Genomic DNA, 12,641 nt, shown 5'->3' on the forward strand with positions numbered 1-12,641 from the left:
TGCAGCCACACTGTCTTGGGCAACTGTGGGTACAGTGATGAGCAGCATGGTTCACGCGCAACCCTTGAATGGAACAAAAAGGATGAAAAAGCTGCAATGTATATAATGGCTGCACAGACTACCGCTGTCTACTATGCTGCCTCCTTTTATGTCTTTCTGAGAAAGTAAATTATCATGAGCTCCTGTTTTATGAAAATGACTTCAGAACTCAGAGGTGAACTCTGCACTGCCCTCTGGTGGATGTATCGGCTAACAACCATGACAACTTAAGGGACGAATGAATGTTTGAGGGCAGTGATGTTTAAAATGTATGCACCTATTTACGTATATAAATGGGCCTTTAGGGCACATTCACATCAAAATAGTCCAGGGGATTTAGTTAAATGGGCCGGGGAATTCCAAAAATGTCTAAATTCTGACATTGGGTTACCAAATTTGGGTAGGTTTGCTTTCACCTTACATGGACTGAACCACCTTAATGACATTAAGATACAACTGCTTACTAGGGGTGATATTCCCCGAAATGACTACTGACCAAGAAGAAAGAAGAAGAAAACCAAGTTCATCAATTGGCCTGGATAGAAGGTTGCTCATTCACCTCAAATAAGCCATGTGTTCCTAAGTCATCCATCCATCCATCCATCTTTTACCACTTATCTGGGGTCAGGTCGTGGGGGCAGCTGCTAAAGCAGGGAAGCCCAGACTTCCATCTCCCCGACTAGCTGAGAAATGTAGTCCCTCAAGTGTGTCCTGGGTCACACGCATGACAGTACCCCCACGCCCCCAGGCGGCCCAACAGCAGCCCGCCGCCGGGAGAGCGGTGGAAATCAGCCACCATCGCAGGGTCCAGAATGAAACGCCAGGGAATCCAAGACCGCTCCTCCGGACCGTAACCGACCCAATCCACCAGATATTGGAACCCACGGCCACAGCGGCGAACATTCAGGATGCGGTGGACCGAGAAGGCCGGAGCGCCATCCACAACCCGGGCGGGTGGAGGGGGCCTGGCCGGAGGGCACAAAGGGCTAGATAGGACGGGCTTGACCTGGGACACATGGAAGGCGGGGTGGACACGTAGCGAAGAGGGGAGTTGGAGCCGAACCGCAGAAGTCCCCACCAAGGAGTCGATCGTATAGGGGCCAATGAAGCGAGGAGCCAGCTTGGGGGGCACATCTTTAAGGGGGATATCCTTGGCGGACAGCCACACCTTCTGGCCAGGCGAGTAGACGGGAGCCAGTCGACGGCGACAATCAGCCTGGCGTTTGGTGCGCTTCACCGTGCGCAGCAGGATCGCCCTAGTCCGCGTCCAGACCCGCTGCACCCGTTGCAGGTGATGCTGGATGGACGGCACGTCCAGATCCCGCTCCTCCGTGGGGACCAAAGGGGGTTGATAGCCCAAGGAGGCCTCGAATGGGGAACAACCAGTGGCTGACGATGAAAGGGAGTTGTGGGCGTATTCCACCCAGCCTACATAGCGGCTCCAGGTGGAGGGGTTTTTGGACGCGACACACCGCAAGGCAGCCTCCAGCTCCTGATTTAGCCGTTCCGTTTGCCCGTTAGACTGTGGATGATGACCAGAGCTCAGAGACACTTTGGCTCCAAGGGCAGTGCAGAAAGTCTTCCAAACTCTGGACACAAACTGAGGACCCCTGTCGGACACTATTTCGGTGGGGATGCCGTGGATATGGAAGATGTGGTTTACCAGAAGGTCCGCAGTTTCTGTGGACGTGGGCAGCTTGTCTAGGGGGATGAAATGGGCAGCTTTAGAAAACCGGTCTACTATAGTGAGAATGGTGGTTTTACCTTGGGACGGCGGCAAGCCAGTGATGAAACCCAGAGTGATGTGTGACCAAGGGTGTCCTGGGACTTCCAGTGGCTGGAGTAACCCTGATGGTGGTTGGTTAGAGGATTTACTCCGAGCGCAGACTGTGCAGGCCGAGATGACAAGCAAACTTGGCAGAATGAACCTAATGTAGTACGGCGCAACTGGCGGATGTGTGCACATATTGGCAGTTGGGAGGACCGTTCCCAGGGTCCGGGTCTGTGTGTAGACCTTGGCGAATTTTATCCTCAATCTGCCACATGACCCCTCCAATGACCACTGACGGAGGAAGGATGCGCGCCGGTTCAGTGGAATCTTTGTCTGTGGCGTAGATCCTGGACAAGGCATCGGGCTTCATGTTCTGGGACCCTGGGCGGTAGGAAATGGAGAAGTTAAAACGATTAAAAAACAGTGACCAGCGTGCTTGACGGGCGTTTTACCTTTTAGCGCTTTGCAGATACGCCAGGTTTCTGTGATCCGTCCAAACCAAAAAAGGATGTTTCGCCCCTTCTAGCCAGTGTCGCCACTCCTCCAAAGCTCTTGGTTGCCCACGTCGTAATTCTGCTCAGAGGAGGTCAACCGTCTAGAGAAAACGGCGCCTAAACCTGAAATAGGAAATGTGCAGTGAACATCCACAAAAGGAAAATGTAAATCTCTTCTTTAGGAATCATTTTAATCTCGGGGAATATCTTGGATATTTTGTTTTATCTGGGAAGATGCCAGTTGATTATCGTTGCTGTCGGGCAAAAACGTCCTATGTCCAAAATTCATGATTTTTGTTTTCCTTCATAAATCAGTACGCTTGGTCACCCTTTATGTCTGTCTGTTGTTTTACAAATATTTAACCAAAAATATATGATGTAAAACACAATACCAATTTTTATGACATTATGTCCAATTATTACAAAACCATAGAGTTTTTTTCATTTTATGAAAAGTGACAGTTTTGGAGATAGAAGGTTTGCGCCCGACAGCAGCGTTATGTAAGTTTACAGTTTGCTGGCTCAGACTAGAAAAAGCGGGTGACTCACATCATTTGAATCTTTAGGTCAGATGGGATTTGCAGAATAATTTCCATCACCTCAATGCACGTCAGGCACATTACATTGTAACAAGATGACTCATGCCATTTATGGACAATGTGGTTTTAAGATTGTGGCTGATGTTAATGCATGCTATATGCACACCTTGAAGTAGTCTACATGTCTTAACATCCTTGTGAACTGTCTCTACTTTGCCTGGGTGTCAATGTCTTCTTTCATTTTTTCTCCTCTTCCCTCCCCCTTTTCTCCACATGGAGACAGTTATTGTGATTGTGGTGTTGTAATGGCCCCATAATGTAATCCTACATGTGCAGAATTAGAGCTTCTTCTTCAACACCAGAACACACACACATACTGTGCACAGCATCTCTCAGCACATTAAATTATAAAAATCAATAAAGCATGTATGCTCAGAGAGAGAGCCGCCAACCTTGCTGCTCAGATATGATTAGATCATCTAATTGCATTTTTTTCAGGAAGGATAATATGATTATGTCTGTGGACACCAAATGTGAACAGCCTAAAACCTGCCATGCAGTGAAACCATAGGGGGAATTGTTGGTAATAAAGTGAAACTTGATTGCTGGCTGTGGTTTTCCTCCCACCTAAAATTGAAGAGGATGTCAATCTGCTGCTTTGGAGATGCGTCATGATAATATGGATGTCAAAATTTTTTTTACTGATCAACCAGTATGAAACAAAAGAAATGATTTACCATGGGGCTTACCACAGCCAGAAGCCGAGAAACCTTGGTGTTAGATTTCAATGAATTGCTTTCCCAAATGGAAGTGAAGACAGGGGAGTTCCGGCGGAGCTTATCTTTCTCCAGGGTTAAGGCCATGGGGGTGGATAACAGTTCCTTAAGGATTGTTTTGGGGCTGTTTCCACAGGCTTCTAGATTGGCAATCTGGTTGGTGGTCCTTTTTTCCAAAAAAGGAAACCACCACCAGGGGCACAAGTGCGTTCCATCTGTACAGGGATGCTGGATAGAAGAATCCAGCACATAGCCAAACACATAGGAGGGCCAATGCGTTTTTCGTTCTGGTCATAAAACACTGAACCAGCTCTTGCAAGAAAATAGGATCATTGTGGATGATTTGCAGAACCAGTTCTTATGAGTTCTGCGAGGTACTAAGGGAAAGTTGGGTAGCAGGTCCCTTGTTTTGGCCATTTGGCTGTTTTACAACCAGAACTTGGTCCACATTGTTGGTACCAAGTTATACTTGTGTCCAGTGTGTGTTGGACTCCACCAGGGCTGCCCCTTGTCCCCATTTCTATTCACAACTTCATTGGACAGTATTTCATTGTGCAGCCAATGAGTAGATGGTTTTCAATTTAGTCAATTTAGGATTGCATCTTGTTGCTGATAATGTTGTGTTGACTTTAATGAGGTGAGATCTCCAGCAGGCACCATAAAATCCAAGGCGGTCCTCAGGCAGAAAACAGCGGACTGTGTGCATTATATTAGTAATTTGTCACCATCTCAAGATGGGTGTAAGTATCTCAGGGTCTTGTTCATGTGTGGAAAGATTGACAGGTGTATTGGTGCAGTGTGGTAATGTAGATGTTGCATGGGTCTATAATGGTGAAGAGAGATCCAAGCTAAAAGGCGCAGGTGTTGTTTTCCCTGTCAATGTATGTTCCAACCCCAATCTTTGGTCATGAGTTATGAAAAGTGACCAAGAGAATTAAATTGAAAATACAAGCAGTGTAAATAAGCTTCCTCTGAAAGGTGGCTGGGCCCCTTGTAAGGAATAGGAAGGGGAGCTCTGTCAGCTGTGAGGGTCTGAGAATGGATTTGATGGCGTAATTATACCTCTCTGCATGTTTGGGTATTCCCTCCTGGAAAAGTTGGTGAAAAAGGCTGGCAAGGGAGAGCGTAGCTATCTTTCACCTGAATCTCATTAAAGCTGCTAGTATGAGGTGGCTGCATAGACTGCCTTAGAATATAAATATTATGCATAGAATCGCAAACATGAAGAAACTAGAGCTGGCTGGAGTCATAGTGAAGAATAATTTAAGTGGTGATTGTTGGTCAGAAAGTTTGGAGACAGACTACAATTACAGAATCTAACTACCTTAAAAAACATGTAGCAGTAATTAAAAAAAAAAAAAAAAAAAAGATAGAAATTCAAAAGCTTTAAAACAATTCTTATAACCAGAATAAGTAGCAGAATAAGGATGAAATTAGGATGGATGTGCTGTTCAGTATCACAAAATTCATTTACAGTTATTCGTTTAGAGGCTCATTTTACTCAACATCAGCAGAATGGATCTGTCTTTGGTTTAGTTTAAGGCATAAATAAGTAAATTGGTAAGTAAATAAACAAAACAACTTTAATGGAATAATTGATTTAGAGTTCTGTTTCCTGTAAGCTGATTAATAGAAAAAGATTTCAAAGACAGGTCGACAGCAGCTAGAAATTATATCTTCACATTTTATGGCTGTTATGTATCTGGGTCATCTGTAAGACAAGAGGGGGGCTATTACAGCTTTGCCCAGGTGTCTGTCGTTAATGATAATTAGTTATCATTGTAGAAGACGGAGCAGTGATAAGAACTAATTAAATTATACTAAAGCCAGACAGAACCACATAGACTTTTATAATGTCTCTGTGCAAAACAACAAATCCTCAAACTTTACCAAGGAAAAGCTGTCGAGTGAAGCCTTACAATAAATCAGAGCATTGTCTGAGCACCCATGGTTATTAGACAGGCCGTTCAGGCCTTGAATAAAGAAGCAGATGTTCATTGGATACTTCACAGGGCTACATCAATCAACCTTCCTTGTCAGAATGGCTGTGTGTCACAGTCTTGAAGCTCAGCCTTACTTTAGACAAGTCTAGCTGAAAAGATTGGTAGAGGTGGGGAATATATATCTGTAGACAGCAAACATATTTTTTTTATGTTTTCATATTGCCCAGTTTTAATTTATTTTTCTATTGCCCAATTATGATAAACAAGTAAAAATAAGTGTTTTTCTCTTATAAGCAAAAATAAATGTAAGAATTGAGTGGGACAGAGTGGCCCCGGCCCAAAAAACTTTGAGTTGCTCCATCTTTAACATAAAATCCAACTCTTTTCATAAGAAACATGCATTAAAACTATTTTTAAAGCTAGTGCTGATTCGTTGTTGTTGCAGCCATAGCGCCAAAATTACAACACATTTCTAGCAATTTTACAGTATGACTAGAGTTATGTAGATACTTCCAAGGGTTTCACACTAAGATCTCAAATCCTGCAGCTCACTGAAAGAGACAAACCCCTTCATGGTTGAAAGGCCAACATGTTATCATTATGCTTAACTTAAACTTGAACACTACTTATAGTTTATAGTCCAAACTAGCCAAGAACTCCCCAGTCTTTGATTGCCTGCCAAACTCAGTGACAGCAGTACTCCAAAAATATAGTCCAACCTATACTGCTCCATGAACCATTATAGCTTAATTTCACAGTTTTGATTTTTGTCCGTATTAAAGTGATTTGTGAGCTTTTCATGTGCTGTTGGCAGATTTATTTAACTGTTAGTCAGTCACACTTTCTCCATTTCCTGGTCTTTGCAAAGCTAACAAGCTGTGGTGATGCTGGGTGTCCCATTTCATCACTGGAAGTATTCAAATGGTTTTCCAATAATCATGCCCCCCTCCCCCAGGTAGAACCAAGATGTGTTTAGGTTTAGGGAAGGCAAAACTGATTGATTTTTCAGATGTGTTAGGATACATGATGGATGAGAGGTAATAAAAGTGGAATGGTGTGCATCTAAAGACAGACTGAATCAACAACGATCAATACTTCCGGATGGAAAGGTCAATTTCACCATTTGTGTCTAATTTGTGCTGCACTGCTGGAAATCACAAGGCAACAAATTACATGCATCATGTTTGACTTACATTTTTTTTCAAACTAAAAATTTAAAACAAAGTAAATATTTGTTACAAAAAACAACAAAAAGAAGCTTTCAAGGGTCGAAAAGGGTTTTGGAAGAAGTTGAGCACTTATCTAGTCCAAAACCTTTTGTCAACAACTTAAATACTGACACTTTCACAGCATCTCTGAATAATATTACACATTATGTCCTATTACAATATCACTTACACAACACACAATCGGATTATCAGGGTTGGCTTCATGCTTTTGTTTTTCAGTGGTAAGGAATGACATGCCTCAGTATCTTGGCTCTTTATTTTTATTCCCTTGCTGTCAAGGAAATTAACTACCTGCTGTTAAAGGGAATCTAGGTCTGGTTCAGTTGGAACTTCATCAGGTTTAACAGCTCTAGCATATGAACGTGGCTTAACTTCCAGACCGCTGACAATGACATCATTTATCCGTAGGTATTGCTCCAGGTCATCAACTCGAGCTTCCAAAATGGATGTTTTTTTGTCCTTTTCAGTAGCTTGACTTTTCAATTCTTTAATTTCTTCCATTAGGTTCATAATAAGTTTTTGCTGCTTTGATATGTTTATAATTTCATCTGACAGAAAATTTAGAGACTTTTTATGTCCTCTATTTCTTCTTCAGTGATTGTGCTTTCTTTCCTAGGCCCCATTCTACCAATTTAATATACATACAACATGGAATGCCGCATAGAAACTAAAAGTCTACCTTGAAGCTAGTTGTTTGTTAGCTGCTGGCTCAGAGTCTGGGCATGGTAGATCCTGGGCCTGGAGGCAGTTATTAGATCCTGGCCCTGAAGGTAGCTGCCAGATCCTGGTGAAAAATGGAAGCCAGTAGCTAATACTGGGCCTAGGCTTGGTGGTAGCTGGTGGATCCTGGGCGTGGTGGCTAATGGTGGATCCTGGGCCTGGTTTCTGCTGGTGGATCCTGGGCGTGGTGGTTAGTGGTGGATCCTGGGCCTGGTGGTAGCTGCTGGATCCTGGGCCTGGTGGCTGCCGTTGGATCCTGGGCCTGGTGGCTGCTGCTGGATCCTGGGTGTGGTGGTTGGTGGTGAATCCTGGGCCTGGTGGTTGATTGTGGAGCCTGGGCCTGGTGGTTAGTTTAGCAAGCTTGATAAGGAGGTTTTCCTCTGTGGTGAATCTGTGCAGTCTCTAGATGTGTTGCTGTGGCTAAATACTGGCAATGGATATATGCTTTTTTTTCCCCCCATGTCCATTATCCTTGCACCATTAAGGGCTGCCATTCAGTGTCTTTGTCAATGAAATCAAAGGCATTCAAACAATGTTCTTCCATAGAGGCATGGAGCAGCATCCATTAATATGATATGCATATTACTCAGAAACCTTTGCAGATTCATAAGTTATTATTAAAAAGTATTAAAAGTATTATGAGTTGAAGGAAGAAAAAAATGAAAGCACAGGGTTGCAAATGTTGGCTAGCGGAGTACTTATTACTCATTTTACAAGCTGTTTCTATGAGGAAATTAGTCTTTATTATTAAATTGCAAGATATTTTCAAACACTATTATTAAATACTTGAAATATTTTCCAGCAACCCAGTTGCCGCCACTTAATGTTATCCCTACCTAATAAGGCAGAAGTGATGTCACGTGTTTACAAACAATACACAAAATGTGCTAGTTTAGCTTTAAAGCTAAAGTCACTGGAAAAAGATTTGAGCAACATGAACTGTCCAAAAACCTGTGGAAGCCAACATTTGCATAATTAAATCATAACAAGGAAGCAGAGCTTAAACTCCTGGGACAAAATCTATAAACCAAAGTAACATAACAGATCTATTTAACAAAACTTAGTGAGAAATGGAATAATAGATGATTTTACTTACTTATTTATTGATGATGTTTGCGCAGCTTACTGTCAGTTTAGTTTAGTAAGTGAGCAGCAACCATAAATGTGACACACATCTAGTTTGAAACTGTGTTGTATTTTTTATTGAGTTTTTTCTTATGAAGTACTTCTTGGTCTGTTTAAACTGATCACCTGCCCCTTGTTTTGGGAATAAACTTTAAGCTTGTGGTTATATTGCATTAACAGCTAAAACAAACTTTTGTGATCCTCAGTGAATGTGTCCGCTTCTTCTGTACTAGCACACTGACAACTTACTTCTGCTTTTAGTTTCTCAGCTTTAAAGCAACACTACATGACTTTCTGACCTTGAAACTCTGCACCTCCGACTCATTGGGACATTGACATTCATTATGCACATTCCTGGTTATTTTTTGCCTTGCAGCTTCCCAAGGCCAAGAACTATACTTTATTCCCAGTCAAGAGCATCATGTGACAGCTGCGTTTTACTTTACCAGTGGCTGCATGTCAAAACACCTGCTATTTTGAATGTGCAACTTGGCTAATTCAGCAAAAAAAAAAAAAAAAGAAAAACCCAAGAGGACATTATTGGAGAAAGCCAAGAAAAGAAAGAAAGGGTCAAAACAAGAGAAATATTACAAGATTTACCATTAGACTGAGTTATACTGGCGAGAGGAAGCTCAGAAAAGATTGATGCTGAATAAGTTTTTAGGGGCTGCCAAAAGTGCAAAAATCTGCCAAACTTCAGCTGTGTCACTTTCACAGAATCTAAATTTATTAAGGATGAGACTTAGCTGACATTGCAGTATAAAACAAAACAATATTTTACTTTCTCCCTGCATCTGCCTCTCATAAACTAGTCGCAAATAAAAGGGGCAAAAAGACTTGCTAAAAGTGTAATTAAACCTTGAACTTTAACCTTAGCTTAAGTGTCCATCTCACATTTCAAAATTTTACTCAGAAAGCCTTTTATCAAAAATCTGTGCTATGCTGATATTTACCCCAGCAGAACTCTATCCAGAATTAAAGTGGAGACAGAGCTGATAGGATTTATCTGTATTCTTTATCCAGCAAATTACTCTAAATGATATTTCCTGTTCCTCTGCCCCCACCCCCAAGTCTCAACTGCCTCCTGTGCCTGATAAATCTACTGCAGCGCTCTCTCTGACCTACTTGCATACATGCAGTGGAAATAAAGGTCAACCAACACCCTCTGGAGGGTATGTGTTAATACTTAGAATATTTAAGCATTTTAGAAATTAGTGTACAGATTTTCTCATAACGCTGTCAGGGCTCTATGAGAGAAGGAGGAAAACAAGGAGTCAACAAACATTCTGTCATCCCAGAGGGGTGAAAAGTCAGGTTGTTGAGGTGACAAAACAAAAACAACAAAAGTCACAGAGACAAATAGCAAATGTTTCTGAGAAGAAGGGGAACAAGAAAAGCCTTATCCAGTAAATCACTCTGAATGTCATCAGATAAAATACAAGCTGTCCAAACATGGTGAGCTGAAACAATTATTTTTTAAATGTTAACTTGATAATCAACATTTTATTATAAACTGCATTGTGACACACATTCCAAAGCTTTATGTAACATTAAAGACAAATCTATGATGGTTTGTTGGTTTTTGTTTGATTTATATGGTTTTGTTGGTGTTTATTATAGGTTCACACTAAAACAATATGAAGAAAACATGTTGGATGTTAAGAGAATTCTCGAATGGCCTAATGTTGGTCATGCAGGAAGACTTGAATCAGGGTTTAATCAGATTGTTTGCAAATGGGTTGAAGTTGGTTCCCTTTTAAATGGTTAGAGGACATTATCCAATCGGTCAACCATCAATCACAGGCCCAAAAATATTCCCATCAATGTCAGACCAAAACACTGTCTCATCATAAAGCCCACAGACTGTTTTCTTTTAAAATAAGTAGAAAAATCAGAATATTTTTTACACGCAAATAAATACACACAAATAAATTTAGGAATTATCATGCTGAATTATAACTACTGAGTCTAGCTCAGTATTTGGATGAGATTAATGTAACAAGAAAAGGAAAGCTCCTCTTTATGTGCAGCAGAGGACAGTTTCAAGCCGAAGCTCAGGGGAAAGTTGATAATGAAGAGCTCAGCAGCAGAGATGTGCACTTTTAAGGTCAAACCCAACAATAAAAAATAAACTGAACTTGATATATGTACACATATTTATCAGCTAGCAGGCTGGGTTAAGACCCTCACTACAAGTGGTATACATCTTAAGTTTAATTAGGTTTTCAGGGCTAAGGAACAAAAGATCCTTCAGGTTGGGTTGAAGGTTCAAAATTGAGCTTGTCAAAGAGTAAATTAGGGTCCCCTGATGTTTGTTTCATGTAACATTTCAGATAGTTTTTCCTCTGAATATGAAGTTCCCACTTAGAAACTGAGGGCTGTAACTGGTCACTGGGCAAATATGGGGCAACATAAGGGACATTTGTAGAACTGTCAAGCACACCTATAAAAACATACTCTCTTACTCTCTCATGTCTCTTTCAGCTGTTAAATTCTTGGGAAATAAAGACTTGTAGGGGTGCAGGTTCAATTCAATTCAGCTTATTTTATAGAGTAAATTCACAAAAAGTCTTCTCAAAGCATTCTTAAAAAGTATAGTCCACTTCAATTATAATTCAACCCAATTCACTGTAATCCAATTATAATTCATTAAAAAAAAAGGGACTATATGATTCATAATAGTCCACTTTATAATAATCATGTTCATATAAACCCATAAAAATGTCGTAACTAAGGAAACCAATGGATTGCATCAAACCTCTTTTCAATAATCCCAACTTCTTCAGACTAAGCTCACAGAGGCTCTGTTATTGGTTTGTGCTTTATTTGCTACAGAGGTCTGAAACAGTTTGGATATCCTGTTTTAAACCCTTTGCAACTCCTACCATTTGGTAGAAACAATTTCTTTTTTCTTTTCTTATTAAACCTGCCTGAGCCATCTCTACCACTTGGTATTTAATGCCAAAAGTAAGTTAGTATTTAACTATTGTTATTATATTATTAACTCATACACTACTGCTCACAAAGTTGGATTTTATCAGTTTCACATTAAAATTAATCAGGATGATTTTTAAAGAATGATCTACATTTTGCATAGAGGCCCGTTATCAGCAACTACCTCTGCATCAATCAAGACTCCATCAAGCCAATCCATATTATGGAAAAATACACCAGGAGGCTATGAAGTAGAATCTCAACAGATAATCTTGAAAAAAATTAAAGCTAGAGTGGTGAAGGTCTGCCAGGCTTGTCATGGCAAAATGTGTTTTTTTCTGTTTCTTTTTTCTTTTTGTTTGTTGTTTGTTATGTAAGTTTGAAGAACACTTTCATCACTTCCATTAAAATCATCATTTCTAATTACTATATTTCTGCTCGACTTATTTAATGTGTTTCATAGATATTCCAAGGGATCCCCAACTTATAAGCCATGGTTTTTAAACCTGATTCTTCTTCTTGTCCAAAGGAAAAGAGAAAAATTGTAAATAAAAACATTTGAAATAGCTTTTTTCTTGGTGGTGAACATTAAAGTGTTAGGTAGTTAAGAAGTTTTCACCATCACCCAATTTAGCAACCTTTCTTGCTATCCCAACATTCTCAAAAGCAAACAAAACCAAAATGACAAAGATTTTAAATCCAATTTTCGTATCGCAGACAAATAGCTGAGATATGAAGTGAACAGGCAGCTCTAGTTAGTCATAAACAACCACGTGTAAATGTTACAAAGACTGAATTTGAGACACTCATCTCCAGACTTCAGCTAAATTTGATATTCTGGTGTAAATGTGAGAGTTGGCTCTATGAAGAGCGAAAGCAATGAGAACATGAGATGAAGACAGGTTGAAACCCAGAAAAGAAAGAAGAAATATACAACAGCATGACGGAGAGCACAGTGAGGAACAGATGACCTAAACAGACTGAATCACCAGGGACTACTTGGAAATGGATAATGGAAAACACAGGAGGAGATTCTTGATCAATGTTTGATCATATTCTGATGAGAGGGAA

This window comes from Melanotaenia boesemani, chromosome 16 (genome assembly GCF_017639745.1).
Source record: "Melanotaenia boesemani isolate fMelBoe1 chromosome 16, fMelBoe1.pri, whole genome shotgun sequence".
In the NCBI taxonomy this organism is placed as follows: domain Eukaryota; kingdom Metazoa; phylum Chordata; class Actinopteri; order Atheriniformes; family Melanotaeniidae; genus Melanotaenia; species Melanotaenia boesemani.